The sequence below is a fragment of the Coloeus monedula genome, assembly GCF_965178545.1.
Source record: "Coloeus monedula genome assembly, chromosome: 3".
NCBI lineage: Eukaryota > Metazoa > Chordata > Aves > Passeriformes > Corvidae > Coloeus > Coloeus monedula.
In genome coordinates this window covers 118,390,289-118,408,410 of record NC_138783.1, presented here as the reverse complement: position 1 = coordinate 118,408,410, position 18,122 = coordinate 118,390,289, and positions in this window count along the sequence as shown.

The following is an 18,122-nucleotide window of genomic DNA, read 5'->3' as shown; positions in this document are numbered from 1 at the left end:
CAGTAGGATCTGAGCACTTGTTCCATACCCAGCTCCAGCTGCGGGGCCAGGCTGGGGTGAACTGAATGATTTTTAAGGCTCTTTCTAACTCAGATCAATCTGGGATTCTCTGATTCTACTTCCCTGGTGCATCCCAAAATCTTCCTATTTCTTCCATGTTTCCACAGGGGTGAGGAAGGACTTTTTATAAGGGTACATACAGGACAAGGGGGAATTTTAGACTGCCAGAGGGCAGGGTTAGATGGGATATTGGGAAGAAAACCTTCCCTGTGAGGGTGGGGAAGGGCTGGGATGGAATTCCCAGAGCAGCTGGGGCTGCCCCTGGATCCCTGGCAGTGCCCAAGGCCAGGCTGGACATTGGGGCTTGGAGCAGCCTGGCACAGTGGGAGGTGTCCCTGCCATGGCAGGGGTGGCACTGGGTGGGCTTTAATGTCCCTCCCAACCCAAACCATTCTGTGATTCCAACCTCAGTGATCCTGGGATTCTGGGATTCAGGAGTGAGATCCATTGCTGTGCCCATCCATCCTCCAAGACAATGCCTGTGGCCAACCAGGAACATGGAAATCCATCCTATCCCTGATTTCCAGCCCCTGACCTGAAGTTCCATAACAAACCCCAACCCCCATTTCAGCCTCTCCATAATCCAGGGGGGGGGTTTGTGGGATATGGGGAGGGGGCAACCCGAACCAAACAAGTTATTCCTGCAGATTTGATGAAAGGTTTGTGGGCCAAAGGGTTTTGCCTGAAACCCAGGAATTTTTCCTTCCCTGCTCCAACTCCAACGCAGCCAATTGTGTGTGGTTTGTGCTGTTGCAGTGAACATTCCCTGGCTGTACAAGAGCAGGGCTAATTACACTCTCCCAGCTATATACGTTAATTAATAATCAACATAGATAATCATAAATACATCACCCTTTGATGGCAGGATTTGACCAATTCCAGCAGTTTTTGGCACAATGGAGCATTCGAAGAATTTGGCCATTATCTGCTTTTTTTTGCCAAGCTTTAAAGGAGTTCTTTCCATGCTAAGCATGTTTTTCTTCAAGAGATTATCCTCCTTCCAAGCCAATTAAATGCATTCCAACGAAAACAGGGAGAATTTGAAATAAATGATACCAGGCTGTTGGTAAAGAAAGAGAGAGGGGGAATGAGAACACAATCGAGAGTCTGAAATTGCGGTCACTTAAATCAAACCCCTTCTGTGCACAGCTGGAAACATTTTCTCTCCTCAAATCCTGACATTTTACCACGGGAGAGGGAAAAAGGGCATTAAATCTTCCGGGAGTTTTCACTTGTTTGGGTTGCCAGAGTGGGTCTGGTGCTGCCTCACGTTCTGAATGTTTTAAGAAAGATGTTAATGACCCAATTCCAGGACAGAACAATCAGGGAAACACAGGAAAAAGAGGGAGAACACAGAATATTCTGAGCTGGAAGGGACCCACAGGATCATTGAGAGCAACTCTTGAGTACACAGATCAAATCCAGTCTTTTGTGGAATCAGAGCTGACCAGAGTGCAGGATAAACCAGTAGGAATTTGGGAACGGCAGCTGAAGGGATCCCTGACCTTCCCAACACCCGAGGTGAACCCAAAAAATGACCCTGGGGGTCTGGGACAAGGTGTTCACACAGCCATGAGCCAGGAGTTGAGAGACCAGGGGAGGAGACCAGAACTTGGGTATTCCAAAAGGAATTTGGATATTCCAATGACATTCCTCCCTGGGAGGGTGGGCAGGCCCTGGCACAGGGTGCCCAGAGCAGCTGGGGCTGCCCCTGGATCCCTGGCAGTGCCCAAGGCCAGGCTGGACATTGGGGCTTGGAGCAGCCTGGCACAGTGAGAGGTGCCCATCCACCCAGTGGGACTGGATGAACTTTTAGGTCTCTCCCAATCCATACCATTCCAGGATTCCATGAACTCTCAACCTGACGAGTCTGGCTTCCTTTGACAGCTGCTCCTGCTGGTGGCCCCACCAGAGGTGCTCCTGGTGTCCCCTCTTGGGAAGAGCAGCTGCCTCAGGAATGAAATTCTCCAGGAAGCAGCTCCCAGAGGAACTTGAGCCACAAAGAGGAGGGAAACTGGCCCAGCCTTGAGCACTGAGGAGGAAGAGGCCACTGAAAGCTCTCCCAGGCTTTTCTGTGCAGGTCTGGTTGAACACAAGGAAGATCCAGCTGGATTCCCTTCCCAAAGCCACCAGAGAGAGCCACACTGAGCTGGGAACGCCTTGGAGCTCTTCTCCAATGCCTTCCCATCTCCAGCATTTCTGAAGGTGCAGCATTTCCACAAAGCCAGGGCTGCCTGATTCCTTGGGAAAGGAGAGCTTCACCTGGGCCAAACCACCAGGTTGGATGGAGCAGGGTTGGATGGAGCAGGGTTGGATACCAACACCTGGCTGTGTGAGCAGCCAGCTCACAGGGTGGATTTCTGGGACTTCAAATTCCCATCCTCAATGGAAACCTCTCTCCTGCATGGAAAGGCAGAGGCAGCTCTCCCATTCCTCCTCCCCTGTCACATGGATCCACCAGGAGTCCTATTCCCATGTCCAAAGGGTGCATCTACACAGGGCTTAAAAAAGTTTTCCAAGTATTTTCTTAGGTCAGATCCCAGCCTGGTGTGTTCTACATCCATCCTGTGAGGAGCCCCTCTGGAAAGGGAAGGATTCCTGCTGTTGTTGTTTCTATTCCCTCAACACCACAGCCCAGGGTCCCATTATTTTAGGAATTGTCCAAACAAATTCCTCCACCAGTCCTTCCCTGGGGGGCTCCCCAAATAGGAGAGCCTGAAACCCTTCCCTTGTCCAGCCCTCCCTCCAGAACATCTGCTTACATCAGGATTTATGAATGTGAGAAAATAGCTGCAGTTCCTCCCAAGGTTCCCAGCAGCTTTCCCTGGATTTATCCATGACACAGTGCCAGGGTTGCTTCTGTGGAGCATTCCCAGTTCCAGTCTCGGCTGTGGTGACCACCAGGGTGTTCCTCACTGGAAGCTTCCTCATTGTGGCTGTGCAAGGGGCTGAACGATGGAGCCATGTCAGGAGGGCCAATTCCCACTTCTGTGAGGAATAAACTGCAAATCCTGGGAAAAACCAGAGCTGGCAGGACTTCTCCATCCTCCACATCTCAGGTGCTTCACCTCCCTGCCAGCAAAAAGAAGGCACAGTGAGGAACAGTGAACATTCCCATCCTTGGGAGTGCCCAAGGCCAGGTTGGATGGGGCTTGGAGCAACCTGGGGTAGTGGAAGGTGGCCCTGTCCATGGAATGAGGTAATCTTTAAAATCCCTCCCAGTCCAAACCATTCCATGATTCTCTAAGCTCTTCAAACCTAAAACTTTATTGGGGAATTTAAGTCACCTTTCCCTCTCTTCCACATGGACTGAGCTGGTTCTTGCTGTCCAAGACACAGGAAGAACTCAAGGCCTCCAAGCTCAGCTCCATGGATTTCTCCCAGCTCAAAGAAGAGCTCCCAGCTGCACCTCTGGACACAAACTGCACTTCAGTAGCTTGGATTCCAGGGAATTTTCACTGAGGAACTGTGGTTCCCTCTCTTGGCTGGCTTGGAAGATCTAACAAGCCTCTTCTGGCCAATTTTTCTTCATTCCCACCCCAGCAATTAGCTGGACAGCCTCACTGGATTCCTGCATTATCCTCTTGTTTTCTGAGACAAATTTAATAAAGTTTCCAGGAGAAAACATCTCCCAGACCAAGCTCCAGTTGCTTTTTGCCTTTGATGCCTCCCAGGAGCAAGTCTGGACTAACAGAGCTCCCAGCAACTGAATTCCACCTTTTTTTGTCTGCTTCCCTTCCCGGCGAGCTGCTCCAACGGGAGGTTCAGTCTCTCTGGCAAATTCCCCAGCTGTGTGAAGTGTTCTCAGCCTCCTTCCACATCTGGGGCTGTAAATCCGAGCCCAGCTCAAGGTCCACAAATTGCTTCATTTATCTTGGAAAGGCTCCTGTGGATGTGCTTGGAACCCAAATTTTTCTCAGCTCCTCACTTCTGTTGGGCCCCCCATTTTTTTTTCTTCACTTCTCCCACCAAGAATTGAAGCCAAATATAGACATTTCTTGTCCCACATCCTGATCTAAATAAAAACTGGGCCACAAATCATATTTTTGAGGTTTTTTTTCCTTCAAGCAACTCGTGTTGTTTTCCTGAGGAGCAGTTTCTCTCTCAGACTCAGTTGCTCTTAGGCTTGTTTACGGAAGGAGGAAAAAAAATCAGTGACAACTTCAGAGAGATCCTTTGGTGAGATCGTATTTACAAAGTGTGCCCACCAAGTCCTGTTTCCCGGGAAAAAAACAAGCAGGAACTGATGACAGCACATTTTCCTGCTCACAGTTTCTTAGTCTCCCCCTCCTGTCGGTCCTGTTTGTGTTTTCAGGACACATTTAACCATTTCTGGGGGTTTCTTGCTTTTTCTCTTACACGGTGACTCCACTTTGAAGGAGTGGAGTCACTCCACTCATCTATTTTTTCCTCCTATGAAACTTCCTCCAGAGCAAAGCTTTTGCCTCGAGGCAAGTAGTAACACCTTGCTCTAAACAGCTCAATATCCTGTTAAATCCAGCTCTTCCTCCAGCCCTCCCATCCCTAAACCCAGTTTTACTCCCTCAAGCACTCCCTGGCATTCAGCACCTGGAGCTACACAAAGCAACCTGATCATTATCCAAGGAATCACCGGGCACAGCCTGGGGATGAGCCTCACAAAAACTGGATTTGGGCCTTTCTCACACACAGAAATAAAGTTTTGTTGTCCTTTTTAGACAACTGCTTCAGATCATGGCCACAGAGACCTCCTGTGTGCCTCAGGTGGGCTGAGGCAGGGATTTGACTGATTTCTGTGTAGGTTAAATCCTATACCTGCCTTTGAAACCAGACCCTCTGCCAGGTTTTGTGCTGCTCCCAAATCCAGGCCTGGAAAATCAGTTTTGCCTTGGACGGTTCTTCCTATGGTCACTTCTCGAGCACCAACTCCAGAAAAGCTGGGAAAAAAGGGAAAAACCAAGGTGTTGCTGATGCCTTAGGTTTTAACTTTTATATTTTTCAGATTCTGTACTGCCTGATGTGTAACTCTGAAGTTTCTTGTAGCCTGTTCACTCTGCTCTCTCGTGCTAGGTAGACATAACAAAGCCTCTCCAGGCCTGCTCTTCAAGGACACCCAGACCATCCTAGGCCCAAAAAGTATAAACCAAAAAGCCTCTAACGGGGAGCTAAACTGAGGGGAATTACATCATTGAACTGAAGCTTTAATTGGAGAATTAACCCTGCTGTGCAAATGAACCCAACCTATAAAAGGGTGAGGAACTCGTGCCCTGGGGTCCATCTCAGCAGTGGCCTCTGGCCCCCAGGGGTACCTTTAAAGGCCTTTCAAATAAACACCTACTTTATTTCCCTTACTCCTGCCCAGCCTCTGTGTCCAGGAGGCCTCTTAAGGCATCATTGCTTTTCCCAAAGGTGATCCTGCCCCTGTGCCCAGCCCTGGGGGCACCTCTGGGGTGCCGTGCCCAGCTCTGGCTCCTCAGCCCAGCAGGGCCAGGGAGCTCCTGGAGCGGGGCCGGCGGAGGCTGCGCAGCTGAGGAAGGGCCTGGAGCAGCTCCGTGCCCAGCACAGGCTGAGGGAGCCGGGGCTGCTCAGCCTCGAGAGGAGCCCCAGCTGAGAGGGGCCCTCAGCCCTGGGTGTCCCTGGCTGCAGGGAGGGCTCAGGGCAGGGCCCGGGCTCTGCTCCGGGGCCCAGCAGCGGCACCAGAGCCACGGGCAGGGCCTGAGCCCGGCAATTGCCCTGCCCAGGAGGCAGAACTGCTGCCCTGGGCAGGGCCCGGGCTGGAACAGAGCCCAGAGAGGGGCTGGAGCCTCCTCCTGGGGATATTCCAGAATATCCACACTCCTGGGCCCTGGGCTCTGGGATGATGCTGGAGCAGGGAGTGGCACCAGATGGGACCCACTCTGGTCCCTTCCAGCCTCACCCATCCTGGGATTCTCGGCAAGAATTTTTTCCTTCCAAATATTCCTTTTATGCATCAAACTCTCAAAGTCAGGATTAGGGAATGTTGGCTTTCCCTAGGGAAGTCAGCAATCCCTGAGCCAGGCTTTTCTCATAGCCAACTATATGGAGCAGGATTCATCCCAACCTCCAACAGGTGTTTAAATTCAGGCAAGAAAGTTGAAATTTAAGTTATTTAAAAATGGTATTTAAATTTGGGCCAGAAAGTTTAAGTTTAATTTATTTAAAAATTTTATTTAAATTAGGGTAAGAAAGTTGAAATTTAATTTATCTTAAAATGGTATTTAAATTTGGGCAAGCTGCTCAGGGGAGATCCCAAATCCCACCTCCAGACACTTTCCAGCTGACCCAGTTCATCCACAACCCTCATTTACCTCAAGAAAAGAAAGAAAATTTTTCTTCTGGACTTTTATTTCTATACTTTTCCTGCAAATTCCAGGTTTCTATCACAGATCTCTGGAGAAAAATAACCCTTCAGGGGCTTAATAAGGATGGAAACATCCTCACCTGGCTGAATTCCAGTTCAAGAGCTCACCCAGACCTTTGTCACCTCATGTCACGCAAAGCTGCACTCCCAAATCAAATAATACTTAATCAAGCACCTTAGAGGACTCTGAAATAAATAATTTGCAGCATTTTAGCCCAAATTACTGCTCTTTACTCCCTATTATTGTTCAAACAACTCCCAAGGCATCCATGGGGTTTTATAAACACAGAAAGCAGGGAGATCTCAGCCCATAAAAGCTTTGGATGGGAACAAAAGGAGCAGCAAATGAAGGCAGACTCTCGTGGGGGGGCTGAGGGAATGGTTACAACCAGGATGGATCATTTGGTGTAGCTGTGAAAATACAACTGTGCATTTTTCTGTTGATATTTCTGGCATTTAATGCTTGAAAAGCCTCTTCCTGAGCCCTTCTGGGTTTATGTGCAGGGAAACATTTGCTCCATCAGAGTCAAGAGACTGCAGGGTTGGCCTAAAGTCCCTGTTTTAAGCAGAATCTCCAGGTTGGAGCATCCAGACTCTTGGGAGCAGCCAGGGAATGCTGACCCCAGGCCAATCCCAGGTTGTTTCCCAAGGCTCTGGGAGTGGAGCCTTTATTGGAAAAACCCTGCTCTTGTTTCCCCATCAACCTGGCTGAGGAGGGGAGGGGATGGGAAGAGGGAGCTTCAGATGAGATGGGAGGGAAAATTTCCCTGCCAGAGTGGTGAGGCCTTGGGATGAGGTGCCCAGGGAGTGCTGGAGTCACTGTCTCTGGGAGTGCTCAGGAGGAGTCTGGATGTGGCCCTTGGGGACAGGCTTTGGGGTGCTGCTGGGGTGACAGAGGGACTGGGTGATCCTGAAGGGCTCTTCCCACCTTGGTGATCCTGGGATTCTGCTGACCTGATGGGATCCAGCAGAGTCACTGCAGTGGGAGTGTCACCAGCTCAGCCCCGTCCCTGCCACTACAGTGACAAAAATCACTGTACTAATCACTGCACTAACAGATGGCAATGACTTTAATTTGTTTTAATCAATAATATTGAATAGCCTAAATATGAATTCAGTATGCTCATATGATCTCTTCCTGCTGGAAAGGAGGTTATCACCTCCTGCTAAATCCTGAATCCTGCGGCTTGTGACACACATACCCTTTTCCCACAGCTTCCAAGGCCACCCTGATGCCACAGCTTCCCCTCAGGAATGGGACAGAGGTTCTTCCCATTCCCATGGTTTACCCACTGTTGGGATAACCACAGGCACGGGGATGAGGAAATATGAGCAGGTCTGTGCAGAGCTTGGTGGTGACACCTGAAATTCCCCAATCTGGAGATGATTCCCTGAGTTCCCTTCAAAAAAATTCCAGCACAACCTCCCCCGTCACCCTGGTAGAGTTGTCCTGCTCATTCTCCCACTGATAGAATAATGGAATTATGGAATCATGGAATGATTTGGGTTGGAAAGGATCTTAAAGATCATCTTGTGTCACCTTCCACTATCCCAGGTGGCTCCAAGCCCCATCCAAGCTGGCCTTGGACACTTCCAGGGATCCAGGGGCAGCCACAGCTTCTCTGGGCAGAAGAGAGGTCAAAGCTTCTCTTCTCTTCCTAAAACACAAGGATGAAGCTCCCAGTATTCCATGGGCTGCTGACCACTGGAATTCCCTTTGGAGAGCCTTCCCCAGAGCAGGAGCTTTTCCAGAAGGGTGGGGTTTATCTCAGCGCTTCCCTGCTCCAGAGTGGCAGAAATTAAAGCGGAGCTGAGCAAATCCATCAGGGAGGAATCTCTGCAAGGTTTGGATGGTTTGGAGCAAATGAGGCCCGGGGCCACCCTCTGGGTGCTGGGAATGACCCAGGAACAATGGAGAGCTGCCCAGTCCATGGGCACCAGGGGCCATGTCACAGAAAATGGGGACACTGTGTGCCTGGAAACCATGATGGGATGGACAACACACAACCAGTTTAATTCCTTTTCCCATCCCAATCTTCCCTGTTTCCCTTTCCCAGACTGAAAGTGCCCTACAGACTCGTCCCCCACCGTCCCCACCTTCCCCAAGCCCAGCTCTGAGCAACCCCCAGGGCAAGCCCATCCTGCAGCAGTCACGGAGCATTCCAGATGGGACACATGGAAATATTTCCATCCTCACAGCAGTGCCGAGCACACGGCCCCTGGGAAAAGCAGGGCTACAAGGGGTTTGGCAAGAGAGGTTGTTCAAAACCCAGCACAGCCCCAAATTCCTCCGTGTGCTGCTGTGGGATCCATTGTGCAAACACCTATGGATCTGCAGGAACTCATTCCGCCTGCCTGGGAGGGCCTGAGACACTCAGGGTGAGCTCTGGCAGTTGGAGAACATCAAGAATTCAAAACCTGCGTGTGACTCACACTGCCCAACCCATCCCCCTAAGGTTACTTGGACTTAATATGCACAGAAGGCACATTGTTATTTCTGCTTCCAGAAAGTCATGAATAATTTACCATTCATTACCTAAAACCTTCTTTTTAAAATTATTTTTGGGTTTTTTTTACAATTGGCTTCATCCAAAAGAATGAGAAAGCAGAGAAAACATTCATTTCCCAACCTCTTCTTAGTTCATTGGTGCTGAGCATCAAAGTAGCCCTCAGAAAGCTTTAGTTTGCAAAAGATCACATTTTTGGGGTTTCATTTGAAGAACAGCATTTGTTGGGGAAGCAAAATTCACCTCTGCTCCTGAAAAAAGGAACACGGGGGGAAAAAAAAAGGGGAAAAAAAGCTGGATATTTGGACAATGCTCTGAGGCACAGGATGGGATTATTGGGGTGTCAGTGCAGGACTGGATGATCCTTGTGGGTCCTTCCAACTCAGGATATTCCATGATTCTAAAGGAATGCATCAGAAGTCGCACTTCAGGCTACCAGAGGAACATGGACTGCTGGAGTCTTGTTCCCCCTGCTTGGCATAAGTTGGAAAATTCTTCAGAATTCTACCTGAGATCATTGGAAATGCCCCCAGCCAGAGCAGCTTCCTCTGCCTGCTGTGGGAAAAGAGATCCCTCCACGGCAGGCCTTGTCCAGGTGGAATCTGGCAGCTGCTGCTTTTCTGTGTGGGAATCACACCTGATCCCACTGGGAATGACACCTGCACCCACTGGGAATGACACCTGCAGTGTGGGGCCTGTAGCAGTTACCACACAAACTGATTTTCATGGAATTGCTCCACCTGGCTGAGCTGAACACATTTCCCAGAGGTTTCATTTTGGTGTCCAGACAAGTGATGGGGCTGGGATGGGATTAGGCCACCGTTCCACCAAAAACCCCAAAAAAAGGGTCTTACCCTCAGCCCCCCAGGCTTATCCCGAGCACTCAATTCCTCCCTTCAGGATTCCTGGGGGGAATCCAGCTGGGATGCTGGCCTGGGTTCAAACACCCCTCTCCTTTTGGGGAGGGTGATTAACCTGGAGCAGCTCCCAGCCCTGCAAACCATTGTTTAGTGCATCCTGGTGAGGGCTGAGGGCTGTGGTGGGAATGGAAGCACTGGAGCTGTGAAAGGTTGCACTCCCTGATTCCTGCCAGGATAAAATGATCCTGGAACTAAAGCACTCTTGGCACATTTAGCTCGCTCCCAGCCTCCCTTCATGGGTCTGCTTTCAGATATTTTAGAATTTCTGTAAATACTTCAATCTGTCCCATCTCTAAAATTTTAGCTTCCCATTAACGAGGCAAATTAATTGGTGCTCACCAGTGCTTGGCACAGTCCGGGGAGGATCTTCCCCATGGTTTTCCTGGTAAATCCTGCAGGAAGGGAAGGGATGGTGCTGTTTTATCCTTGGCATCCCAGCACCTCTGGTGCAGCAGCTCCACCTCAGACACGTGGTGGGACACAAGCCCCTGGTTCACATCTCTGCCCCTTCCCCTCTTTCCTGTCACCTCTGCACACCCACATCCACAGGGATTGCACTTCCAACCCCTCAGCCCCAGAGGAATCCCTGGATGCCTTGGGCTGACCCTCACAGATCAATTCCCACCGCCAGGAATGAGCAGGAACAGCTTCCCACAAATCCTGCTCAGGATTCCTGTGCCTGGGGACACTGGGCAGCCACGGGGGCAGGACAGGACCTGTGGGAGATTCCTCTCTCCAGGTGCATTTTCCTGTGGGACAGGGATCCTGGTGGAGCTACTGAAACACCAGCAGTGATCTGTCCCTTTAGCATGGAACAGTGCCAGGAGATACCACGGAATGGTTTGGGATGGAAGGGGCCTTAAAGATCATCCAGTTCCATCCAGAAACATGTCCACTATCCCAGATTGCTCCAAGTCCCATCTGAGCCGGCCTGGGACACTTCCAGGGATCCAGGGGCAGCCACAGCTTCTCTGGGATCCATCCTGCCAGGATACAGCCCTGGAGCCTTTGCCAGAGGAAAGCCTGAAGAGGAGAGGGATTTTCTCCTCCTCCTTAGGTAGAGGAAAGGCCCAGAAAGTTTTGTTTCTCACCTGAGCTGGACACAAGCCGAGCACTGGAGGAAGGGCTGTGCTGGCTCTGACTCTGCTCAAATCCTTCTCCCTCAGCATTATCCTGATTGGATTTTTCCCCCTCCAGCTCCTGCTGTGCCTCATCACCCCTGGACTGAGACAATTCCTGCGTCAGGCCTCGGCTCCGAGCAAGCCAAGCCTCCTGCTCCTCACACAGGGGTTTACTGGGGTCGGGGCTGAGGTAGCCCTTTGCTCCTAATGGAGTTCCAAATGAAATCCCATCCTCCAGGACACAAAAATCCTGCAAAACAACACCCTAGAAGAAAATAAACCCCAACAGGAAAACCACCAACAGTGAGCTTGGAATCAAACACATCCAAAGGGGGAAAGAGGGGTTGGGACAAGAAAAACACTCATGGTGCCTGAGCCAGTTAAATCCAGCAAATTCCATCAATCACAGAATCCCAGACTGGTTTGGGTTGGAGGGACCCTAAAGCCCATCCAGTGCCACCCCTGCCATGGGCAGGGACACCTCCCACTGTGCCAGGCTGCTCCCAGCCCCAATGTCCAGCCTGGCCTTGGGCACTGCCAGGGATCCAGGGGAATGCAGCACAATTATTTTCTAAGCAATTGTGGCTTTAATTTGTCTCCTACCATCCCTAAAACCTGAAAATCTGTGCAACATCATCCTTATAAATATGGGGTAAATTTACTCTACAGGTGACACATCACTGTAACAGCCAGGTCACTTTTAAATTTATATATTAATATATACCAGATACTTATTTATATACAGACTTACATATAACCCTCTTTTTTCTTTATTTTTGTGCTATGAACCATATATATATATTTTTTAAATGAACCTGTCCCTTTGCTTTTAGTAAAAATCAGCAGTTCAGTGCCAGAGCAGAGGCTGCTTGACTGTGAATGTTTGCATCTTTTAATGGCACTTTTCAATTTTTTTTGGATGTTACTTTCCATTTTTTTTAACGTTACTTTCCATTTTTTTTAACATTACTTTTCAATTTTTTTAACGTTACTTTCCATTTTTTTTTAATGTTACTTTCCCTTTTTTAAATGTTACTTTTCATTTTTTGGTGTTACTTCTCAATTTTTAAATGTTACTTCTCAATTTTTAAATGTTACTTCTCAATTTTTAGATGCTGCTTCTCATTTTTCAGATGTTACTTTTCATTTTTTAATTGTTACTTCTCATTTTTTAAATGTAACTGTTTTAAATGTTAATTTTTGTTCAGTGTGGTGGTACCAAGCACCAGTTTGCCCAGTTTAGACTCGTTTAGCTTCCATGAAGGAAAACTTGAGCATGACAATCGGAAAGGAAAAGGAAAGGAAAAGGAAAGGAAAAGGAAAGGAAAAGGAAAGGAAAAGGAAAGGAAAAGGAAAGGAAAAGGAAAGGAAAAGGAAAGGAAAAGGAAAGGAAAAGGAAAGGAAAAGATTCCCTTCCAGGTAGCAGCTCTGCAAGGAGCAGAGGTGAAGGCACCCATATCCCAGAAGAAGCTGGGATCCAGAGGGATCCGCAGTCCAGTGTGAGGAAGGAGGAAGTTGGACAGAATTTGGGATGTACATTTATATTAGTTGGAAGTAAAATTCATTGGGATGTGGAGGCCTCCACATGAGCGTGGCCAGTTTGGAAACCTGCCTGGTTTTCAAACCTTCGGAGCCTGGAAGTGCCTGATGTTCCCTGCCTGCAGGGTGCGGCCTCAGAAGGCCCAGCACAGGCAGGATGCAGTGCCAGGAGCAGCAGCTTTCCATGTTTTTGGAATAACCCAGCTTTTTTGGAATAACCCAGCTCACCCCTCGTGCCTTTGCCTGACAAACCTTCAAGGGCTTTCTAAATCCGCATGGAGCGATTCCCAGGGGGGTGCCCGAGAGGTTCTCCCCCTGTGCTGGGGCACGTTCCCAACAGGGAGGACCTGCAGGGGCAATTCCCAATAAAAGGTGGTATTATTGCTGCTTTTCACAGCTGGGAAATGGGATGGAACTCCTGGAATGGCAGCTCAGGGCAAGGAGTGTTTAGAAGCAGCTCCCAAGTTCTTTTATCTCCCCTGAAGACACAGCTCCTTGTTTTTTCCATGTTTAATGGTTCCATAAAGTAGGATAAACCATATTTTTATCTTTGTTGATCAGCAGAGACTTCACAGGAGAGCTCATATACAAAAAACTGGGAATTATAAACAAAATTAATTCCCAAATCCTGCTCTGGAGTGGTTCAGCACTTACCAATCCAGGCAGCTCTTAGGAGGTGTGGAATAGGGAGAGTTATGGGATCAACCAGCAGGAAATCTGCTCTGGGACCATGCAGCCAGGTGGGTGAGCCTGGCAGGAGGAGATTAAACAAGATTGGGGGTAAATTTGCATTAATTGGAGTTAAATTTGCATTAATTGGAGGTGTAAATCAGGCCTTGGGCACACTGAGGAGATGCTGGGCCTGTAAATAATGACACAACACAATAAAGATTCCCCTGGCTGCCCTCAGGACACAAAGGCTCCTGAGATGGGATGAAGGAGTGGAAAAAGAACCAGCAAGGGAAGGGCTATCAGTCCCCAGGGCAGAAAAAACAGGGAATGAAACAAATGGGAATAGCCTTGAGGTGTGCAGAGCTCCCTGATCTTTCTCAGCCTCCCAGCTACCCCCGTTCCTGACAGAGCCATAAATAGTGAAAAGAAGGCTCTGGAGCTCTTCAACAACAGAACAGTTTCCAGGTATCCTATCAGCAGGAGCAGTTTCCAATGTTTATCGTGGAGATAAAGCAGGAAAAACATTGCTCAGGCTGAATCCCATTGGCCACAGTGAGATCAAAACCCAAAGCAATCTGCTCAACTGATTTGCTCCACACTGGAATTTTTGAGCCCTATTTTGCAGTGGAGAGCTCCACTGCCTTCCCAGTTCGTCAAAACACTGTTATCTGGGATAACAGGACATGGATACAATGGCTAAAGAAGTAAAAAAATGCACTTTTTGAATCTTCCCCCCAGAGATTCACAGGGGATCTTGTCCTCTTCAAACTCGAAGAGATGGCCAGGGGTTGGTTGGGTCCTGTGGAGGGAAAAGCTTTTGGCTGGTTTGGGAATAACTTCCAGTGACTGAGGATGAGCACTGGTGGCCTCACAGAGTCCCAGTGTTCCACAGATCCATGTTCTTGTTAGAAGGGGAAAGGGAGTGGAAGGACATTCCTACAAGAGGGGAAAAGGCAGGAAACGAACACTGGCAATATCTGTGCTTATCCACACTCGCACGGGGCCTGGTGTCCCTCGGACTTGCTGCTTCCACAAGAAGAGCCCAGGGCCCAGGAGTGTGGATATTCTGGAATATCCCCAGGAGGAGGCTCCAGCCCCTCTCTGGGCTCTGTTCCAGCCCGGGCCCTGCCCAGGGCAGCAGTTCTGCCTCCTGTGCAGGGCAATTGCCGGGCTCAGGCCCTGCCCGTGGCTCTGGGGCCGCTGCTGGGCCCCGGAGCAGAGCCCGGGCCCTGCCCTGAGCCCTCCCTGCAGCCAGGGACACCCAGGGCTGAGGGCCCCTCTCAGCTGGGGCTCCTCTCGAGGCTGAGCAGCCCCAGCTCCCTCAGCCTGTGCTGGGCACGGAGCTGCTCCAGGCCCTTCCTCAGCTGCGCAGCCTCCGCCGGCCCCGCTCCAGGAGCTCCCTGGCGCTGCTGGGCTGAGGAGCCAACGCTGGAAAATATCTCCATTATTCTACCATCCTTTGTCTTAATCCAGAAAAATCCCACCATTTTCCTTTTTGGAGCCCCCAACCCCTTTTTTCTGCCCTCAGCCTCTGTGCCAGGCACAACAGCATTCCCAAGCCACCTCCAAACTTCACTGTAACACTTCTCCTGAGCTCCTGAAGCCGTGGTCTGACCATTCCTCAGGGCTGAGTTTTCTAAATCTCTCCACTGGCTCCACACATCTGTCAAATTTTGGGGGTGAGACAAACGGAGGCAATTTATATTGGAAAAATGGCAGAAGTGGGATGACACTGTGGCATCCCACTGCGAAATCCCAGCTCGGAAACACCAAAGCTTCTCGGCAGAACCTCTGGAATGGTTTTGGTTTTCATGCAGCGTGGAGAAATCAACATCAGAATTTTTATTCTTGGGAATGACTGAACTCATCCAGGCAAGTCTTCCCCAAAACCATCCATCTGAGGTGGCTGCTTGACCCAGCACCACTGAAATGGTCCAATATTTGTAACAGTGTGGGAGATGCAGGAGAGCTTCCTGTGCTCTACCTGTCCATGCACATCCTTGTGCCTGTCACGAGAGGGAATCAACAACAAAAACAGGCAGCATCCTGCTCTGGCACCCTTTGGATTCTTCCCCAGTTCTTCTGGCATCCAAACAGTGTCCTGGGGTAGCAGGAGAGCTTGGAGCACACCCAGGTTTCACCCCCAGTGGCTGTGGGGATGCTCACAAACACAGCAGAGGGGAGGGATGCTGCCAATGTCAACAATTCTGGAGTAGATGAAGCACCCCAACAACTCGGTGGAAGGAGTGTTTTGGAAAACAGACGGGCCTGGCACGCTGCGAGCTTTCTTTGGGCAGGAATTGTTCCCTGGGAGGGTGGGGAGGTCCTGGCACAGGGTGCCCAGAGCAGCTGGGGCTGCCCCTGGATCCCTGGCAGTGCCCAAGGCCAGGCTGGACACTGGGGCTTGGAGCAGCCTGGGACAGTGGGAGGTGTCCCTGCCATGGCAGGGGTGGCACTGGGTGGGCTTTAAGGTCCCTTCCCACCCAACCAGTTCTGGGATTCATCAGTTCTCCCACTTGGATGAAACCTCCCAGAGCCAAAAGGAGAAGATGGAGCTCTTTCCCTGCAACCAGTTTCACTGGGAGTCACACTGTGGAGATTCCATGGAGCAGTAGAACAATCCACACCTGCTCCAGAGTCCTGGTGCATTTTGTTGCTGTCACAGCTCTCAGAAATTCCAGCTGGGATTTCCTCCCTTCTGCAGCCCGGCTGTGCCAGGGTCACGGTTCCTGAGGAAAGCTGGCACTGGCCCCAGGACTTGTTAAATGTCACCACAGGGAGTGGGAATAAGGGAATAAAATCTCAAAGGGAGAGGGAATTCAACAGGAGTTCCACGCCTAAGCTCTGTCAGAGGGAGAATTCCCAGGCATTCCCTCTCGAGCTTCCCTCGTCTCTCCAGGTGTGCACTCCACAAATTCAGAGCTCTCTTTTCCTCCTATTTGTTTCATTCAGCATCTCATTCCCAAGGAGCAGCTTCTCCGTGCACAGCACAGGAAGTCCCTGGGATAGCCAGCCTTGTTTTCCACAGGGAAGTGTGTGTGGAGTCCGAAAGAGCCGAAGCTTCTAAAAATACTGCCCTGAACGCTCTCCCTGCAGCTGGATCTCTCCAATTTTCCACTGCTGGATGCTGCTGCCAGGGTGAGAGGAGCTCCCAAAGCCAGCCCAGTACTTTTCCATGGAAGGATGAAGTCCCTAAGAATAACAATTTATCAGAGGAGCTGTGGCTGTTTGACCTGGCTCATTTTCAGAGATTAGGAACCAACGAGCTCCCAATGAATTGTGGTGACTTTGTGGTTGGGATTTTTTTTCCCTCTAAGAAGTGATTTTCATGTTTCATCAGTTCTCGGCGTAGGGGGGGGGAAGGAATGCACATCTGTCTTCCCAAGTGGATCAGGGAGAGGATAATAACAAATAATGATAACTCACCCACGTGGAGGAACTCTCATCCTGCAGGAGCCCAGGAATGCTGCTGTTTGTGGGCCAGCCCTGGAGCCTGCGGATTTCAGGGAGAGCAGGAGCATCACACAGAGCAGGGCAGAGTCCCTGGAACCCTGCAGGTATCCTGTGGGAATCTCCATAGGTATTAGTGGGGAAAGAAGTGTTTCTAGCAGAGTTTTCACATTCCTGCTCTCCTGGAGCAGATTTCCTACGGGAACAACTCTTTGGTATTCCATGCTTCCTGAAGAGCAGGTCAGTGGAAGGAATGGGAGATATCCCTGTTCTGATGGAGGAGAGAGTCATGGAATGAGCTTGGAAACCCCTCAGGACATCAGTGACTGACAGGGTCACTGTCACCACCTCATTTAATAGCACAGCCCCTGCGCCCCTGGCCATTCCTGCAGGATCCCACCTGGTGCCAGCTTGGCCAAACCCCAAACGTGTGGATGCACACAATGCCAGGCTCACGGAATCACGGGATCATGGGATGGTTTGGGTTGGAGTGGACCTCAAAGCCCATCCAGTGCCACCCCTGCCATGGCAGGGACACCTCCCACTGTCCCAGGCTGCTCCAAGCCCCAATGTCCAGCCTGGCCTTGGGTACTGCCAGGGATCCAGGGGCAGCCCCAGCTGCTCTGGGCACCCTGTGCCAGGGCCTGCCCACCCTGCCAGGGAACAATTCCTGCCCAATCTCCCATCCAGCCCTGCCCTCTGGCACTGGGAAGCCATTTCCCCTTGTCCCGTCCCTCCAATTCCAATTTCCATGTTCCCTGTAGCCCCTTCAGACCCTGGAATTTGCTGTGAGGTCTCCACACAACTTCCTCTTCTCCAGGCTGAACATTCCCAACTCTCCCATCCTGGCTCCACAGGGGACGTGCTCCAGTCCCCTTAGGAATTTTGTGGCCTGCTCTGGACTTGCTCCAACACTTCCACATCCTTCTCATGCTGGAGGCACCAGGACTGTTCCTGCTGTTCCAGGTGGGATCTCAGGAGAGATCCAGTGGCAGAATCCCCTCCCTGCCCTGCTGCCCACAGAGCTTTGGGTACAGCCCAGGACACAGGGCAGGTTCCAGGCTGGATCAAGCTGGAAAGTCTCCAACTCCTTGCAGGGTTTACCAGGCAAATCCTGACTCCATGGAAAGCCAAGAGAGTGGAAAAGGACACTTCTAGATGCCATCAGTGAGATGGAAAAAGCAAAATTCCCCCCATGTCAGGTGCCTCCTGCACTTCAGACATTTCCCTGCTGTCTCCACCTCCTTCCCACCATCCGAAAACATCAATGCTCAACTAATGAGCTGCACATTCCAGCTCTTTCCCAACTCCAGCCTTGCCCACTGGGATGACTCAGAAGTGCCAGGTGCAACTTCAAAGCAACCACCAGGGTCGGTTGTTGTGATAGGATCCTCAAATGAGATCCTGAGGACACACAAATTAAAAACATAACGGCGAATGATGAAGATACGGACGTGCCACTTGGGAGAAATTGCTGGAAAAACCACCCAGC